Source organism: Tenrec ecaudatus, chromosome 10 (assembly GCF_050624435.1).
Source record: "Tenrec ecaudatus isolate mTenEca1 chromosome 10, mTenEca1.hap1, whole genome shotgun sequence".
Taxonomy (NCBI): Eukaryota; Metazoa; Chordata; class Mammalia; order Afrosoricida; family Tenrecidae; genus Tenrec; species Tenrec ecaudatus.
The window spans coordinates 4,755,572-4,775,545 of record NC_134539.1 but is presented as its reverse complement, the minus strand read 5'-3'; the positions used below and the strand labels follow the sequence as shown (position 1 = coordinate 4,775,545).

The 19,974-nt window shown below is 54.2% G+C and overlaps 1 protein-coding gene across 4 annotated transcripts in view; it reads right to left on the bottom strand.

Annotated features, from left to right (window-relative positions):
• SMARCA2 (SWI/SNF related BAF chromatin remodeling complex subunit ATPase 2) overlaps positions 1-19,584 on the bottom strand; it is a 178,232-nt gene extending 158,648 nt beyond the window's left edge. The window contains exon 1 of one of the 4 annotated variants that reach the window (XM_075559865.1): positions 19,462-19,584. The gene's annotated coding sequence lies outside the window, so the exon portion shown is untranslated. Of the gene's footprint in view, positions 1-17,168; positions 17,426-17,627; positions 17,780-19,461 lie in introns of those variants that run through there. The other 3 variants (XM_075559866.1, XM_075559864.1, XM_075559867.1) reach the window with 3 other exon arrangements.
• Positions 19,585-19,974: the final 390 nt, after the last annotated feature.

Below are 19,974 nucleotides of genomic sequence, written 5' to 3'. Positions count from 1 at the left end.
TGTGTGTGGGGGGGTGATGGCGGGTACAGTGTGTGTGTGGGGGGGGTGATGGTGGGTACAGTGTGTGTGTGTGGGGGGGTGGTGATGGTGGGTACAGTGTGTGTGTGTGGGGGGGTGATGGTGGGTACAGTGTGTGTGTGGGGGTGGTGGTGATGGTGGGTACAGTGTGTGTGTGGGGTGGTGGTGGTGGTGGGTACAGTGTGTGTGTGGGGTGGTGGTGGTGATGGTGGGTACAGTGTGTGTGTGTGGGGGGGTGGTGATGGTGGGTACAGTGTGTGTGGGGGTGGTGATGGTGGGTACAGTGTGTGTGTGTGTGGGGGGGGTGATGGTGGGTACAGTGTGTGTGTGTGGGGGGGGTGATGGTGGGTACAGTGTGTGTGGGGGGGGGTGATGGAGAGCTGAGATAATATCAGTAGGATGGCAGTAATTCCTATGGGAAAGAAGGTCAAGTGGAACTCACCGAGACCCTCCCCTGCAAGGCGGAAAGTTGTGGGATCTCCACGGGCAAACCCACTGCCACCCTGTCCATTCCCGCGCAGAGCTCGCCCCGTGGGTTCCCAGACTGTCACTCTTTCCTGGGAGAAAGAATGACAGCCTAGGGAGGGGGAACAGAAAATTAAGCCCTACGGGGGTCATGCTACTCTGTCATCCAAGGTCAGGATAAGTCAAAACCAATTAGATGGTATCTCATAACAGGTTTATCCACCAGCAAACAGTTTCTTTTGAGTGGGGGGGAGGGAGAGGGGAGGGAGGAGGAGGAGACGGAGATTTCACTCTGTTACAGAAGGGAATGACCAGTTCAGAAAATGTGTCTGTGGGGGCGGAGGCCATTCTCTTCCCACCCACCCCCACCTCGCAGCCAGCCCCATTGCCCTCCACCCCCACTGGCTAGCTGCCTCTCTCAAGGCCAGCTCACTCTGTTCTCATTAAAGACTCTTTACCAGGACACCGTGTCTTCCTCCGGGCCTGCTCCCCACCCTTCATAGCCGAGGAGCATAGTTTTCAAAACGAAAAGACTCGGGAGCTTCTCACGACCCCCCCGGCCCCCCGCCCCCCCAAACACGTCAGTCCATCTATCCAAACCCAAATTGCCATCCACTCCCCTTGGCTGACAGACCAGGAGCTGCATCTGTGCCTTCAAAGGGATTCTTCAAGTTCAGGGCCTTCTCAGAGTCAAGGCCCAGTCACGGAACATACTGCCTTGTTAGAAGAGCTGTAAGAGCCTCCAAGAAAATGATGTATTTAAAAAAGAACATACTGTCTTCCTGGGATCAACCGACCCACCTGCAGTCATCTGGAAACACACCCTCCTTCCCTGCCTACAGAGTAAATCCAACTGAGGGAGGGAGGGGTAATGAAATGACTATTCATCCCTCACTCCCTGCCATCAAGCCAAGACCGACTCAGCGACCCCACAGGACAGGGTAGAACTGTCCCTGTGGGCTTCTGAGGCTGTAACTCTTTATAGGAGTAGAAAGCTTCAGCTTTCTCCCAAGGAGCGACTGGTGGTTTCGAACTACTGACCTTGCGGTTAGCAGCCCAGCGTGTAACCACTAAGTCCCCAAGGCTCCTGTCATATCTCTGTGGAAAAGTGGAGGCCACAGAGGCAGGAAGAGGTCACCAGCCTTTCCCAAAGTCACACGTGTCACAAGAGAGGAGCTACAGAAAGAACATGTCATCTCTTGGGCACCTGGCAAGGCCATTCCCAGGCACTGGGGTCCGTGAAGCTCTGGGTCCCCACAGTGCCCAGGACTGAGAGTGGAGGAGAAAGGAACAAAGACAGAAGCAACAAAAGCGACCAGTCCCAGAGGCTAAGAATGGGCTGTGATCGTGGCTGATTCATGAAGGGGCAGCTGAGTCGAGAGAAGGCCTTAGGCAGCGGAGAAAGCACCATCACGGGCCCCAGGCCTGTGAGGCTCAATTCAGCAGCCAGACGTGGCTTCACTCATTGATTCCCAATTGCTAATTCCCAAGGGAGTCTTGGTGGCATAGTGGTCACACGCTGGGCTCCTAAAAGCAAGGCCAGCAGTTCAAAAACACCAGGCTCTCTAAGGGAGGAGACGAGGCTCTCTACGCCTGTGAAGAGTTACAGTTTTGGAAACCCACGGGGGTGGTTCTATCCTTTCCTGCAGGGTCACTTGGAGTCGGAACTGACTCAATGGCAGTAGGTGCGTGCTGTTGGGTAAGTGGTGGGTCAGTGGTTCAAGCCCACCAGACCCTGTAAAGGAGATAGATGAGATGGTCTGCTCCTGGAAAGAGTTACAGTCTTGGAAACTTTAGATAGGGGCTCGATGAGTTGGTATCAACTCAATGGCAGTGGGTTTGTTTCTGTGATTTTTTTGTGGGGGTAGATGTGTAAGTAATGAGTATCTGGAGGCACGTTGGTAGTAGAGTGGGTTCCAAGCTGAGCTGCGAACTATAAGGTCAGAAGTTTGAAACCGCCAGCCAATAGGTGGGTGAAAGACGAGGCTGTCTGCCCTGTACAGAGTCACAGTCATGGAAACCCACCCAGGCAATGCTACCCTGTCCTACAGGGTGCCTGTGAGGCAGAGTAGCCGGTACTGAGTTTTGATTTAAGGTGTATCCAGGAGTCACTGGGTGGCGCATATATCACGCACATGACTACTAACTGAGACGTCAGCTGTTCAAATCCGGTGGAGGCACTTGGAGAAGCAAATGTAGTCATCGACTTCGGACAAGGCAGCCGCTGAAGACTCAAGGCAGCGTTCACCTGGAACTGGCATCTGCCCCACAGCACCTGGGGGAGGGAGGGGTCCTGGTGCCACAGAGGTTAGAGCCCGTGGCTGCCCACCGAAAGGTCAGCAGTGAGAGCCCACCATTCATTCACTCTTTGGGGAAAAGAGGCCACCATCTGCTTCGGTAAAGATGCCCGCCTTGGGAACCCACGGGGGCTCTGCTCCATCCCGTGGGGTGGTAAGGGGTCGGGCCCACTCAATGGCAGTGGGTGAGGCTGGGTTTCCCCACTGGGCGGAAGCATGTGGTCAGTTGCTCCAGACTGAGCTCTGACTTACGGCAACTCCGTGCGTGTCCGAAGAGCACCGTGCTCCACAGGGGCCTTCAATGACTGACTGTGCAAAAGTGGACAGCCAGGCCTTTCCTCTGCGGCGCCTCTCGCAGACATGAACCTCCAACCTTGGGGCTGGCAGCAGGGATTTAACCATTTCCACCATGCAGAGGCTCCACGGAGGGTGTGCAGACACAAGCCACTGGCTGGCTCCGGGACTCCCAAGAGCCGGTGGGGCTGTCGACTTGAACCCCAACCAGCAGCAGGGAAAACAGCAGCAAACCTACAATCTCACAAGTCTCCCTAAAACCTCACTGCCCTTGAGGCCACTCCAGCTCACAACAGAGCAGCACAGCCCCTGTGGCTTTCCAAGACTGTGAATCCCTTTGGAGCGGACAGCCTCCTCCTTCTCCTCCCAAGGAGCAGCTGGTGATTTCAACCTGCTGACCTTGCGGGTAGCAACCGACGCACAACCCCCACCACACCACCAGGGATCCCTTAGGCACAGTCCTGGGTGGGGAGGGGGTGGCTTTCAGCTCGGCGGGCGGATGGGAGGCATGCGAGAAAAGGTAATGGAAAAAGTGGCAGGTCAGCCAGGCCTTGAGTGAAATTTTAAAAAATTTATTTTCAAGCAAAATCAAAAACAAAAAAAATAATAAAACAAAACAAGAAAAAAAAACAGCAATAGATGGTTCCAGGTCTGTCTGCTGACCCTTATGTATGTTTTCCTAACAAGTCTGATGAATGCTTCCTCCCTCCCCCCCCCACTACCATGACCCAGTTCTACGTTACAAATCTGGCTAGACCGGAGAACACACATTGGTGCAGATAAGAGCTCTCGACGCTTGGAGTTCAGGAGAGATAAACCCCTCAGGAACAGTAGTGGGAGTAGCGATATCATGAGGGGGAGGGGATGGGCAGGAGGGGGGAAAGGGGAGAAAGGGGGAAGCCATCACAAAGTTGGCTATATAGCCCCCCCACCACCCGAATAACAGACGAATAACAGAAATGTGGGTGAAGGGAGATAATGGACAGTGTAAGATACGAAATGATAATAGCAATATATAATTGATCAAAGATTCATAAGGGTAGGAGGGTGGGGAGGGAAGGGGGGAAAAGAGGAGCTGATATCAAGGGCTCAAGTAGAAAGAAAAGGTCTTGGAAATGATGATGGCAGCATATGTAAAAATATGCTTGATCCCCTGATGTATGGAATGCTACAGGAGCTGCAAGAGCCCCCAATACAATGATTTAAAAATTTTAAAAAGTAATCAAATAAAACTTCAAGTTTCCTTGAGACATTCTTTAGTAACAAAAAGCAAGGTATGGTGGGGGCGTGGGCAGTGGGGATCAGAAACTCTAACAACCAAAACTGCCAATTGTCCCCGACTCCCTTCCAACCCACGGTGACCCCGAGTACGCTGAGGACTAAACTCCAAGGTCTCGGGGCTTGACCTTACAGAGGCAGGCCACCCACTCTTACTTTTGGCGGTCACCTTCCAGGGGCAAGTTACGCACAACACTGCTGGTGCTTCTTAGCCCTCACCGGATCCCCCAGGTACCTGACCAGGCAAAAGCCCCATATCTGAGGGCCATCAAGTCATGCAGACCCATAGAGACCCCGTAGGCCAGGGTAGAACTGTCCCTGTGTGTTTCTTTCATTCTCCCACCTCCGGGGTAGCTGTGGGTTTCGAAATGCCCACCTCTGGGTTGGCAGCCCAACGCATAATCACTATGCCACACGGGCTCCTTGGACCAGGCAAAGCCTCCAAAGTGGGTCTGGCTGTTGGCCAAATGTGATGAGGAAGCTGCCCAACAACCCTTTTCCACAACTGGGTTTGCAGCCAGAACCCAAGGTTCAGGTTAAAGGTGGCATCTTTGAAGGAAAAAGGAGGCCCCGCCCAGAGGCGGCGTTCTTCTGGGAAGCGTTCCCGGCCCTCCCAGCAGAGAAGCCCAGCAGATGTTTCAGAGGAGAGTTCTTTGCATGCCTGCTGGTCAGTGCAGCACAGCTTCCAGGGCCTGGCCTGCCCGGAGGCCTTCTCCAGCAGTTCACCCACCTGAAGGAGAACTGTAATATGGCACCTTCACTCTCCTGGCCAGCGAGAGGAGGTGGGGAACGGAGGCCAACCATGCAGAGAGAAAGGAAGTCGGTGGACCAGAAGCTTCTCTTTGAGAGGCCAAGGTCATCTGGTGGGTGGGTGGGTGCTGGGACATCACCGGGTCGCTGCTGCTTCTTGGTCCAAGACGTACAGCATTAAACAGTGCCCAGTGTGATGTGTACCATGGATAAAACCGGCATCGAGCGAGAGGGCTAGCAGGTTAAAGTCACGGGCGCAGAACTCTAGAAAAAGCCACAGAAACATCTCCTGGGCCTTTGGCCTCAGGAGTAATTCCCGTCAGTTCCAAAAGCAAGTACCAAGGAGATTCCACAAGTCTGTGGGAAAATGGAATGACGAGATAGCACGACTCCCTCCCCGCGCCGTGCCCATGAGCCTTCTGAGCCTCTTTGTATGGGTTTGAATGTTGTGAGAATTGCTGCCCTGCTCTAAGATCGTCCCCAAGATCACAGAATGACACGTGGAGAAACGGCGGGGCCTGTCTTGCTCTACACCAGCAGTTCTCAACCTGGGGGTCGAGACCCCTTTGGGGATAGAACGACCCTTTCACAGGGGTCGCCTGATTCATAACAGTAGCAAAATGACAGTTAGGAAGTAGCAATGAAAATCATTTTATAGTTGGGGGGTCCCCACCACATGAGGACTAAACACAGCACGAGGAACTGTATGAAAGGGTCGCGGCATGAGTTAGGCGGAGAATCAGTGCTGCCCATCATCTCAACAGCCAACCCCAAACCAAGTCTCAGCCATCGGGTCCAGCTGACGCACAGTGACCCTGTCGACAGGGCAGGACCGTCCCTGTGGGTTTCCGAGACTGAAACGCTTTACAGGAGTAGAGAGCCCTGCCTTCCTCCGGAGGAGCAGCTGGTGGTTTAGAACCGCTGATCTTGCCATGAGCGGCTGAACGAGTAACCATGATAGATATAAAAAAAAATTAAATGTAAACCCCTTCCTGATACACAAGAAAAAGTTGTTTTGTTTTTTTATAAAGGTGACCAACGGGAATTGGCTGCTTTCTGGTCCTGGTTTGGGGTGTCAGAGAGCTGATAGAATTTCTCTCTGTGTTTGTGAAGTCCAAAACGGAGGCCTGACTTGAGGCCCTGCCTGTTACAGCAGCAGGAGTTTCTGCTTCTCTCCCCAAGCTGAAGCCAGAGGCACTATGGGGCCCTGGAAGTCTCTCTCCCAAGGAAGAGTCTTCACTGGAAAAGGTGGGAATCTCACCAACCCCGAGGTGCTGCGCACAGGGAACTCAGAGTCTGATTTCACCACCCGACGTCTTATCTTCACTCAACACTGTCTCCAATTGTTCAGAGCTAAACAAAACAAAACCTCAAGCCCACTGCCATTGAGTCCATGCTGTCTCATAGAGACCCAACAGGACAGGGTAGAACTGGCCCTGTGGGTTTCCGAGACTGTCACTCTTTACGGGAGTAGAAAGCCCCGACTCTCTCCAGCAGAGCATGTGGTGGTTTCGAACAGCTGACCTGGCAGTTAACAGCCCAACTTGTAACCCACGACGTTGCCACCTGCGCCGAGCCTGAAAAATTGAGTGTCCCCAATGCATATGTGTCTAATGGATGCTGAAAACAAACAAACAAACAAACAAATAAATACATCATTAAAATAAGAAAGAAAAGAAGCAGGAGGAATTTAGCCGAGTTTGTTACAAGTCAGCCTGGAGCTGGCCGCTCTCCGCAGAACTATGGAAAAGTATCCAAGTGGAAAGCATGGACCGGGCATGTAGGAGGGGACGTGGGAGAGTGTCGGTACGTGGGAGAGTTATCCTTATCTTTAGGAAAGGCGGGTGAGAGAGATCGCCCAGCCCAGAGCAGGGCATCGATGCCACTGGGCGGGCTGAAGCGGTGGATGCTGGGCCGCCCACACGCTCGACAGCGATAAAATAAAACGTGGTGTGTGTGTGTGTGTGTGTGTGTGTGTGCCTCGTTCAAGTAAGGACTCATCTTCCTCTTTGGGTTAAGGACATAAACTGGGATATGAGCCTCTGTCCTCCCTGTGCCTAAGCTCCTCCGTCTACCCACTGCCAGCCCTGGCAGGGGGTCCTGAGAACCAACTCAGCCAGGGCTACCTGTCCCATGATCCCCTGGCACTCTCTCCGCAGGATCCCGGCTGTTCGCACCGTCTGCTGGGTGGAGCTCACTGCCTGTTGGTCAGCGTGCTGGTCTGGGGTGGCAGCCTGTTGCTGTGATGGAAGCCAGGCCACCATGACCTACCTCTCAGCAGGGCACTCGTGGTGGATGGGGTCTCGGCGTGAGAGTAGGAAGAAAGGACTGGAGGTCTGCTCTCACAGATCACCCTATGGATTCCAACACAACACTGTCGGATGGGGTGCCTGAAGATGAGCCCCCCAGGGTGGGACGGTGCTCAGAACACACGGAGCCACGGACGGGGGCAGAGCAACAACCCTGAAGGCGCTACAGGACCAGGCAACCCTTAGTTCACTCCTACGTCAGGTCACCCTGAGCCGAGGCCAGCTGGATGGTCCTAAGACAGACACCGTGCGAGGGAGGAGTCTCTGTGCGGTAACCGGATGCACCTTGGTGACAAGTGACAATGTTTCCACCCTGGAGACACACCTGTCCAAGGACGTGTCAGAGGTCCTGCGATGCAGGGACTCCAGAGTGTCACGCTCACTGCTGTCGGGGAGATCCCGATAGAATGGGGTAGAACTGCCCCTGTGGGTTTCCTCTTTACCAGAGCGGAAAGTCTCCTTTTTGTCTCACAAAGTTCCTAGCGGATCCGAACTGCTGGCCTTGTGATGAGCGGTCCAAAGCAGCACTCACGACACCACCAGGGCTCCTGGTTTTGATAGCGGCCACAGCAATTCAAGAATGAGCCCTTCGAACACGGCCGGCGATGGCAGCCATCGACCGAGAGAACGTGCCTTTTATCGAACGTTTCCATTGCCACACAGCTCATGTAACCTCTCTGAGTGTCAAGGTCTTCGTCTGCAAAATGACAACCCCCGAGTGGGCTCACTCGCTCACTCACTTACTGCCATCGAGTCGATGCCGACTCACAGCGACCAGCACAGAGTAGGGCTACCCCCAGGGATTTCCAAGGCTGTAAATCGTTACAGGAGCAGAAAGCCTCCGTTTTACTCACTGTAAATATTGACTCAATGACACTGAGTTTGAGGATTTTGTTTGTGTTTATTGAGTGGATACTGACAACCACCTTACAGGACAGGGAAGAAGTGCCCTGTGAGTTTCTCTTTACGAGAGTAGAAAGCCCTGCCTTTCTGGTGGATTTGAACCACTCACCTTAGGGTATAATGCATAACCAGGGCTCTCTCACTGCCGGCAAGTCAGTGCTGACTCCTAGCGACCCCCCAGGACAGGGTAGAACTGCCCCTGTAATGTTTCAGAGCTTGTGTCTATTTGCAGGAGTAGAAAACCTCACCTTTCTCCCTCATAGCTGCAGGTGGTCTTGAACTGCCAACCTTGAGGATCATGCCCAATCTGTAACCATGACACCACCAGAATTGATGGCTCTAGATCCCCCAATTTTGCTAGGAACTAAGTCAATTATTCCATCGGGTGACATTTGTGAGACTTCTCACAGGTTCCCATTCCCACTGGGAACTTGGGTCCACAATCTGCCGGTTCCACTTCCTTAAATAATGCTAAAGTGGCCCGTGGATTGAGGGCTTAGCTGATGACCCAGAAGCTGGCGGTTCGAACCCAGGAACAGCTAGCACCACCGAAGAAAGTGCCGGCCACCTGCTCCTACAGAGGTTACAGCCGAGAAAACCTTTACGGGGCAGTTCCACTCCCTCAGGTGAGGCTGCTGCTTGGGGATGGAAGCTGGTGGGCACCTGCCACCATCAGCTGCGACACGCTTACACCCCCTCTCTCCAAACTTTGGGGACACCTTCCAACACCCACTGGATGAAGTGAACCATGCTTCTGCCACGACACGGAGACTTCCAACATCTCCAGGAACTTCAGAATATGCTCGACCCAAACCTCTCGCTGCAGGTGACCCAGTCCTATCAGGTCTTCAGCTTCTTTCTGCAACTAACTCTCTGTGACATCAGACAGTTGCCACCACCCACCTACGCCCACATCTCTGACCTCGGCCCTCCTACAGAAAACCAACCAACCAACAAAAGGCCCAACTAGTTGCTGCCAGTCTCCTTTCCAGACCCTGGCAACCCCCAGTGGATCAGGGAGGAAGGGAGCATGTGTCAGCCGGTTTCCAAGGCTGTGGCTTTTCAAGGGCAGATCGCCTGGCCTCTCTTCCAAGGCACATCTGGGTGGGTTTGAACACCCAACCTTGCGGATGGGTGAATATTCTGGAGCTTAATCAGAGTCCACAGCAATCCTGCTTCCACTCAAAGACCCTGGAGATTGCCCCTTGAGGGCACTCAGGCCTGGTCATGTGTTCAAGGGAGCACGTCTAGTCTTTAAAACGCCTGGAGCCTCCATGTAAGATCATCTCTGTCAGTTTGTTTCATTCTCAAACTCACTGCCCCCGAGTCCCTTCCACTCGTAAGGACCCCCTGGGATGGGGCAGTACCACCCTGTGGGTTTAGGAGACCATACCTCTGTAAGGGAGTGGAGAGCCTTCTCTTTCTCCCACCGCAGAGCACGCATTCACCACCACGGGGCAGATTCCAACTCACAGAGACCTTGCACAACAAGGTGGAGCTTCCCCTGGGGGTCCCAAGGCTATCAATCTGGACAGGAGCAGAATCCCTCTTCTTGCCCCTGGGCAGCAGCTGATGGTTCCCCACCCGCGAACCACAAAGGAGTTGTCCATATGTACGCACAGAACCTAGATCAGCCCAAGATGGGGGGGGGGAGAGTGGAATGATCTCATGAGCATTCTGTTTCCAATAACTTACCTCCCTCACCGCTCACTGCCACCGAGTTGATACTGACTCATGGCGACCTCACAGGACATGGGCCAGATGTCCCGCCTTTGGCAGGACAGTCCCGATTTTTAACAATTTTTCCTGCATCCTGTGGCATTTTTGAAAAAGTCCCGATGTTTGGAAAGAATGCACAGCAAGCTAGGGTACACGGTTTTCGCCTGCCCTGTGGCTATTTCGCCAGGATGTGAGTTTATCCACGGAGTCCCGCTTTCCTAATGTTGAAATCTGGTCACCTTAGACGGGGCAGAACTGCGCCTCAAAACTTCGGAAGCTGTAACTCCTCACAGGCGCTGGAAACCTCCCTCTCCCTCCTTCGAGCACGGGACAGTTTCAAGTAGCCAGCTACTACGTAAGGGCAGGGTCCCTGCCGGCACAGTGGTTATCAGTTGGGCTGCTGATGGCAAGGTAGGTGGTTCAAATTTACCAGTTGCTCCTCAGGAGAAAGACCAGGCTGTCTGCTCCCATCAAGATGGACAGCCTCCAATGCTCAGGAAGCAGTTGGACTTGGCCTGACTGTTCACGATCAACCAACAAATTCCTTTCCTTGAGTCAGAACTTGTCATCTGAAGATTTTAAGCAAATTTCACACCCAGACCCTAAATTCAGGTTAAAAACAAGAGATTGGCAGGTGTGTGTGTGTGTGTGTGTGTTTGTGTGTGTGTGTTGCATTTACATTTCATGGTGGCAGGGGACTGGGTTGGGTTAGATGTGTCTATAAACTTATTACTTGAAAGTCCTGGCTCCTTTATCCCAAATATTTTCAAAGAAAGGTTCTCTAGCTATGTAAGAAAAAAAATAAAGTTATAAGAAACAGCGATAAACCTCCTTCCCTTTATTGAGTTTGCTTCCTTTTGGTCAACAGCATATGATATAGTGACTAAGAGAGGAGGAGGAGGAGGGGGCGCAGTGGAGTAGTGGGGCAGGCCTTGAGCTGCTAGTCACAAGGTCAGCAGTTTGATACCACCAACCACTCCAAGGGAGATGAACTAGGGTTAGAGACCCCAAAAGGACCTGTCCTTGGGGGTCGCTATGAGTTGGAATTGACTTGACAGCAGCAAGCTGAGAATACAGCAAGACGGTAAGTAGGTTTTGTTCTAGCTTGTACCGACTTTTCTCCCAATTTGGGTGTTGTTTTTCGAACGGCTTGTCTAATCTAAGACCTTGGCATCTTACATATGAATTTTCAATTCAGCGTGACAATCCCCCTGCCACTCAGGGGGATTCACAAGACGAAGAGAGGCGAAATGGAAGGAAACAAACAAAACAAGCACTCAAGCAGACACAAAGAACATCTTGCTGTGGTCTTCAGTGGGATTTTGCCAAAGAGAGATCTGGAGACAGCTAATCTCTTAAACTACCGACTCGTAAAATTCTCACGTTGGGTATAAAAAAAAAATCACTGATCACAAGTCCATGCCGACTCATAGCCAACCACCCTATAAGGCAGGGTAGAACTGAGTTTCCTAAACTGTAACTCTTTACTGGAGTAGAAAGCCCAGTCTTTCTCCTGCACATTGCATATACTGTCCATTGGCTCTATTAATTTTTCCCAGTGATGTATACTTTTCAATACAGAAGACTCTCATTTTTATTAGGCTTACTCCTAGCTATTTAATAAGACTGCTTATTGTGAAAGGTCTCATTTGGGGTCCTTGTTTTGCATTTGCTCCTGGTAGCGCATGGCTTGAGGTATATTGTTGCACATGGCAGCATTGCTCGGTTTACTCATGTCATCTGTTGGTGTATCTGTGATTTTTTATTTTCTAAATTAGGAGCCCTAGTGGCGCAGTGGGTTACACCCCGGGCTGCTAACCCCAAGGGCAGGAGGTCAAAACCACCAGCCACTCCAAGGGAGACAGATGAGACTCTCTACTCCAGTAGTACAGTCCCGAAAACCCAGAGGGGAAGCTCTACCCTGCTCTATAGCTTCGAGATGGGTCAGAATCCACTTGGTGGCAATGGGGGGGCGGGGGGGGTTGGGGTGTTCGTTTTTGTTTTTGAGCAGTATGGGAGGTCGGAGATCCTCTGGTCTTCTCATTTCCTTTTCCTACCAACCATGTGACGCCCCGCCTAAGTGATTGTTTACAGGCATTTAAAAGAGTAAGGGACTGCAATTTGCCCTCCTTTGCAATCCATATAATGTGAATTGATTGCTCTTGCCTCAATCATCTTCGCAGCAGTTCTCAACCTGTGGGTCAAGACCCCTGTGGGGGTCGAATGCCTCTTCCACAGAGGTTTCCCAAGAACATTGGAAACACATATTTCCGATGGTCTTAGGAACCGAGACACTGCTCCTCTATCAGTCTCCAGAGGGGTATGCGCACATGCACATTTGCCCACATATGCATACCCAGTGTGAAGACTGTTACCCAGGCTACACCGTGCTTCACAACAACATTTCATTTATTTGTCATTAGAAGTAAACATTTCACAATAGATAATTACCTATTGTTTTATGAGTACTACTTGAATATGTTCAAATTGTAACAATGAAAATATATCCTGCATATCAGATATTTACATGACGATTCATAACACTGGCAAAATTACAGTTATGAACTAGCGACGAAATTAATTTTATGGTTTGGGGGTCATCACATGAAGAAGTGTATTAAAGGGTCTCAGCTTGGATAGCTATATATATTTATATATATATATATATTTCAGATTGAGGAAATTCTTTTTCTCTACTGGTTGGCTGATACATACTACTCACTCACTGCCATGGAGTCGAGCCTGACTTGTATTGAGCCTGTAGGGGAGAATGGCCCCGGTCAGTTTCTGAGACGGTAACTGTTTACAGGAGCACAAAGCTTCATCTTTCTCCCACAGACCCCATGGTGGTTTCGAACTAACAAATATACCACCCAGAAAAGGTGTTGATGGACAGAGGCTGTTTCTCCTTCTTTTAGGTCACATGGTGGGTTGCATGAATGATTTGGAGATGTTGAAGGAACCGCGAATTTCTAGAATGGGACCACGTTGGTCATGACTAGTATCAGTTTTATATCTGGGAGGGGGCGTCCCCGTCACAGGCCTGTGAGGCTGTGTGACTACTGAACTGCTAGTCGCATCTGTGAAGAAAACGGACATTAAATAAACCGCGATAAACTTGTCAGGTTTGCTGAACGCAGGTTGCGAGATCCTATTTAACTTAGTGATAAACATCTTAGGCAAATAAATGCACTCTCTTTCCTACACTGACACAGACAGAACTCTGAGTCTGTGCGTGGTTCCTTGACCCTCCTGTAAAAGCTACCGATAGCAGAGAAGAAATGCTCCCGCTGGAAACAGACATAAGAGCCACCGTGTGCACTTCCGCTGAAGGCCCCCCCATGTGTTACAGCACACCACCGCTCCAGAGGCTTTTCCGGCTCTCAGCTCCACAGAGCAGGTCACCGGTCCTTTCTTGCACAGGGCAGCTGGCTGGATGCAAACATTAAATGGAAACTGCTAATGAGCCCCAAGGACCTTGGAGAAATGCCATGTGGCTGGGGCTCTAGAGCCCAGCAAGCTCACAGGGCAGAGCAGAGCTGGCCCTTAGGGGATCCGAGCTGTGGTCTTTGTCCGATCTTTTCTCCTGAACTTCGGTTCCAACCTCCGATTGTGCTTAGGGGCCAACGGCTTAACCATGGCCCCACCTGGGCTCCCTGATAAACACCTCAAGTCCAAGCAAACCAAAGTCACTGCCCTGGAGTCCCTTCTGACTCCATGTGACCCGACAGAGCAGAGGAAGCCTGCCCCATAGGGATTCTAAAGCGATCTGGCCTTTGCAAGAGCACTGCTGCGTCCTTCTCCCACAGAGCAGCTGCTGAGCCAACAGGCCTGCTCTACCCAACTTTTGGTTAGCAGCCGAATACTTTAACCAGGCGCCACCAGGGGTCCTGATAAAATACCCCCAAAACCTTAAACTAGCCCAATGCCAGCAAGCCAATTCCAACTCCTAGCGACCTTATATGGGTGCACCTTGTCATCTTTCTCCTTGGGAGTAGCTGGTGGATTTGAACCACTGAGCTTACAGTTAGCAAGCTGACCCATGGAATCATCAGGCATCCTGGACAAAGCACCCCAAATTGAAAAAACCAAACTCACTGCCACGTGCCCATGGGGACTCTGTAACAACCTTTTGGAACATGGTAGCATTGCCTCTTTGAGTTTGCAAGACTGTAACTTTTTACTGGAGTAGAAAGCCTATCTTTCTCCCTCAGGGCAGCCAGTGGTTTCCAACGGCTGAATTTGCAGTTAGCAGACCATGCTTAATGGCTGTGCCACCAGGGCTCCTGGACAAACTCCCCAGGCCTTCTGAAATACTCCATCATCTTAGCACCACCTGTATTTTCTAAGGCCAAGGTCTCTGGGAATGAATGATCCCCAACTTCATTAAGTGGCAGGAGATCTTAATCTCATAATACAAATTCCTGCCCTGACACCCTACAGAGAAATCCGCAGCCCCAATTGGTCAAAAAAAAAAAAAAATCGAACACACACGGCATTTGAGGCAATGGAAAACATTTAGAAGCCCTTCATAATTCATTTCCATACTTTTTTTAAGTGACAAGGGAAAAAAATATCTGAAACCATCCCCCCTGTCACTTGTGACTTTCCACCGTAGGAAGCTCTGCTCATCCGTCCACCAGAAATACTGCAGCAGAGAAGGCTGGCTGCAGCAGAGAGCTTCCTACGGCTGTTCTGAGAGGCCCTTAGCTCTGCTTCCACCCCTCAAATACATTGAAGGCAAAGAGTGGGACGTGAACTTGGGGCAGCCGAGCCCCTGCCCTCAGGCCTATCAGCTGGCTGCAAAACTCAACCAAACTCATTACCGTCAAGTGGAATGCCAACTTGCAGAGACCCACAGGACAGGGCAGTGCAGCCCCGTGCGTTTCCAAGACAGTAACGCTTGACGGGAGTAGAACGCGCCCTGAGCTCTGTGTTTGGGAGAAGCTGGTGGCTACCTTCCATGGCAGCATGGCAAGATGTCATAAATAGTGATTCATTATTTCTCTGGAGTCTCCAAAAGCTGCTGACCTAGGAGAGCTTGACAAACAGAAGCCTCCTTGACAAAGGGAGACTTCTAAAGAAAAGAGAGGGAGAGGGAGCGAGATAAAAGAGCGAGCCAGGAGGGTACCAATGGGCAGTCCCACTTTTACAATGGCCTACACGTCTCTCTTAGATGGAACTGCTACTACAGGGTATCAGTTTATACAACGAAATGTCCACAATACTACAGTCACCGAATGAGATGTCGCCATGACGTCCTTGAGGGGAACAGAGGAGTCAGACTAGATAGGCGTAGTTTGTTTTTTATTGCAGCTCTGCAGAAAAAAATGATCCCTTCATCAGAAGGTGGGGGTGGGGGTGGGGAATAAAAGTGTTCAGTAAGTATCTGGCCCCGGCCCATTTTCTAGCTCTCTTCTCGTCAGGACTATCTGAAGCCCAATTCAGGCATCCCCCAGCTCTGAGGTCCTTTTTACTGTATTTTATTTTGTGACTTATTTGTTATGATGCTTATTTTGTGTCCACTCCACTCTAAGCCTCACTCGTCAGTCACAGCCCTTTCGGAGAAACTCAAGAAATGCTGACAAACCACTTGAAAGGCAGCCCAGCAGACGAGATCTAAGGTGCTTTGAACACACTTTTGTGGTCAAGAATGCTTCCTGTGAGCTGCCTCAGCCAGGTAGGCCTGCTGCAAAGAGAGCTCTCCTATACCTGGGCCAAGCCTTCAAGGGTTCTGCCACCCTGGACCCCTCATTCATGTCAAATGGTCTTCCCCAAGAGAGCTTCCCTCTTGAAGAGCCTTCCACCCAGTCCACTGACCACCGACCTGCAGGTTCTTTCTCTCCTGATGCCGCCAAGAGATAGCTCTGGAATCCAAGAGATTGCAGTGGCCCTCGGCAAAAGAAAGAAGGAGAATTCCAGGAATGAAAGGGCAGCTCCAATTCCAAAAAGAGAAAGTGTTCCTATATCCGCATAACAATGCACCTGGGATTCACAGTGGCCAAACCTCAGAAGGTGTCACCAGAGTGCTAGGCCTGGCCTGGCAACCTTTCAAGTCCAGGGCTGTCAAACAGGCCTGGGATACCTCCCTCCAGCAAACCGAACTATTTCTGAAACCATGTGTCCATGTCATCGGTAGAAATAAGTTTACACACACGACCTGGGCATGGAGGTGAGTTAGGGTGACTTCTAAGTGGTTGCTGGGTCTTAGGGCCACGAATTTTCTCCTCCATAGCATGCAACACCCTTTGTGTTCACAGAACTGGGCGCTCAGTCCCCGTGTCTTGAGACAGTCCTTTACATGGAAGTCGAACATTTAAGTCGCTGCTTGATCATGCGGCTGGCCGGCCCAAACCATAAGCCAGCACACGTAAAGCTTACAATTCTGTCCCTTTGCGACATGACACCTTCAGTAAAGGCTCAGAGAAAGAAGTGTCCCTAATGCCCAGGCAGCATGACATCGCTCCTCAAAAAGCCAACCCAGGAGGCCCCTCTGGGGCTTTTGCAAAGCCCCCCCCCAACCAGTTTAGGGAAGTGGGGTGGGGAGCTGGGGGTGGGCCAACAGCCGTGCAAAAACTCTCCCAAAAGTTATATAAACAAAGGAGGGGGGCCACCCGGCGTGGGCTCCTTGCTGGTGCTCTACTACAATTACATAACACACAGTGCACACATTAACTAAGGAATCGATTCTGCACCCCGCACCGGCACCGCACTCCCTCGCCTTCCTCCTCCTCTGGGGGGAAAAACCCAACCACACACACAAAAAAACCAAGGGCCTGGCAAGGCCGACCGGACGACTTGGAGCATTGATTTCAGGGCTGGACTAAATCCTGCGAGAGTTTGAGATGCGTTTAGGCCCCAAGTTTCAACGTGCAGCTGCCCCAGGGCACAGCGGAGCCTGCCCCTCCCCGGACCCGGAGGGCTGACAGCTGACAGTAGCCAGCTAGGCCTGATGTCCCCTGCCCCACGGCCTCCCGCTGTAAAGTTTCCCTCGCCATCGATCGCAGCGCCTGTGCCCGAGTCGTCCCGCTGGCCTGACTTTGCAAGCGAGGCGAGCCAGCTGGGGAACCGAGCAACCGGCCAGGAAGGCGTTGGTAAGCTCCGCGCACAGCGGGCAGCGGCGCAGGCTCCTTACCTGGGGCGCCTCACACAAAGCAGCGCGGAGCTCCTGGGCAGGCGCGGGGCTCCGTGGCGAGCTCTAGGCCCGCTCCCCGGGCCCGGCCCCCGCCGCTTCCTCCCTGGCGCGCGTCATGTCACCGCGATCAAACATGTCTGTGCGCTTCGCCGCGGTGACTTCCTGATTCTCGCCGCCCGCGCGCGCACACACTCGTACTCTCAGCCACGCGCACACGCCGGCCCCCGCCCGCCTCCCGGGCCTCCCCGGCTCCGAGCGGCCGCCGCGCCGGCTCCCCGCACCCCGTGCACACTCACACTCCCGCGCGTCCCCGCCGGCCGCAGGGCTCTGCGTCCCTCCGCCCCGCGACGCACTTGGCCGCCCTGCCAAACTTTTTTTTTTCCTCCCCCCGGCCAGATCCCTGGCCAAGTTCCCGGCACCCCGCCCCACCCCCGGCAGCCCGGTCGGCCCAGTGCTCACCGCCAGCCGCCTCTCACGGCCACCGGATCACCAGCAGAAGGCGAGCCAGGCGGCGGGGGCGAGCGCGCAGACACTGGCGGGAGGCGATTTCCCCGCGCGCACCGGAAACCGACCCGAGTGCCCTGGCCAGGCCGCGGGGGTTCCTGGAGCCTGCACTCCTGCGCCCGCCCCGAGCGGGGTCCAGGCAACTGGGCTGGGAGGCGGGGGCCTGGTGCAGGTCACTGGGGGCACCGGGCTGGGCGAGCGCCCGGCGGCCGGAGGGAGCTGAGGGGCCGGCGTGCGGGTCCGGTTATTTGGGGAAGTGCATCGCGACACCTTTGCAGATGGCATGGCCGTGTTTTGCAACGCCAGCGGGAGGAGGGCAGGCTGCCAGGTGGCGAGGGAGAGGTTGGGATGGGAATAAAGCAAACTAGAAGCAGGGAGGTAGGGGTGCGAGTCATCGCTGGGGGAAGGCTCCCATCCTTCTCCCCGCCTCCTGCCCTCGCCACCCTCCACCCGCCCCAGCCCTCCCCTGGCAGCCCTTCCCCTTCTCTGGCGCACGCCACAGCCTCTGCCAGGGTGCGCGCGGGTCCTGTTTGTGACAGTCAGGCCGAGAGGATTATCCGGATCACGGCCTCCTGGTCCGCAGCCGCGGAGGACCTCCCAATCCCCAGAGCACTGCCAGCCCCCGAACGATGGCGGGCGCCCAGTGCCCGCGGCCCCGCGGCGCTGGCACAGGGACAAGGCGAAGCACAAGAAAACAGACCCCAGGAAGGGGGAGGGCAGTGAAACCGAGCCCAGCGGGCACCTCCGTTCTCCCCCTCCGGGTCTCTCCCTCCTTCCCTCCCTCCCTCCCAACCCGCTCGCCTCGCCGCCGGAGCCGGACACTCAGAACTTCAATGCCGGAGGCAGCCCGGCTGCCAGGAACCAGGTGCGGGGATGGCCCGGCCGAGGCGCCGCTGGCACAACACCCCCCCACCACCACCCTTGTGCCCGCAGGCCTACCTGCGGGTCAGTGCCCCTATCCCCGCCCAAGGGAACGTAGAAAGTGGAGGTGACACTTCTGATCCAGCACGCACCGGCCCCACGGGTGGCTGTCGCCTCCCTCAGGCGCGCCAGCTCTGGCTCTGCAGCCACTATCGCTTAGAACAGTACCCGCAACACGAGCCCTTTAAACAAGTCCCCGGGAGCCGGTGGCGGCTACTCTCCGGGGGGCCCAGCCTCCCGCAGGCCCTTTACAACTCTTCCTAGGAAGACTGCTCAGGAGGGACAGTAGCCTTGGGATACTGCTCCCGGTCCTCCTGCCAGCTACCCCCCCTCCCGCCCCCAGCCAAGGATTAAAAAAAAACAAAAAAATCTCCCAGGTTTTTAAGATGCTGGTGGTATTGCAATCGTGTGTGTGTGTGTGTGTGTGTGTGTGTGTGTGTGTGTGAACCTTGACTTGGCAGCGCCGAGACCACTGCCTCCCCAGGGTCAAGGCTGTGGTTTGGCGCGTGTCGCCTCTCCGTGCCCCCCTGCAGTTACACTGATCCGGGTTATTATTAGCACGGCCAGGCTCGGTGGAAACTTTCCCGTTTCTTCCAGGGCCTCCGGGAGCTGGCGTTAGCGCATTCCACCTGAGGCCCGCGGGAAGGAGGCGGGCTGGTGGCGCCGGCGCTGGCGGCGCCCGGCCCGCCGTTTGTTTTGGTCTCCGTGCATGCACCGTAAATAATCACTAGGATGCACATGCACCCTCCCCGGGCCGCGGCGGCGGGCCCGCGGGCTGGCGCGGCGGTGGCGGCGGCGGCGGCGGTGGCAGTGGCGGGGAGGCCGGAGGGAGGGGACCGCGGAGGAAGGAGTTGTAAGTTCTATTTACCTTGCTCGCGCGCAGTGTGCTGGCTGAATCGCTTCCCTCTGTGAGTCACCCAGAGTACAGAAATAGAGCGAGCGAGGACTGGATTATGAATATGACTTCATTGATGACAGCCGAGCCCTCCCCTTCCTAAACTCGGGCTCCGCCCCGCGTCCCACCCTCGCCGCCTCCGCGGGCGCCGGAAGACGCGCCGCTGTTGGCCCCGCGCGCCGTTCCTCCCCGCGCGCCCGGGCGCGGGTTGGCGGGGCGCGCCTGTCACTCGCGCCGCTCAGCGACTCCGGGCGCGCGGGGGGGGACGAGGGGGCGGTGTGCAAGAATGTGGCTCCAGACAGCTCGGCAGTCTGCGTGGATCCGTGTGTGTCTGCCGGGCGCCGGCTCGCGGCCGCGCTGGAGCCGGTGGGGGGCAGAGCCAGTGCGCAGGACGCCCCCCACTCCCGGGCCCCCAGCCAGCTGGGGCCCCCTCCCCGGGGCGCCGCGGGCGTCCTCCGGGGAGGCTGCGGGAGAGGAGGCGGCGCA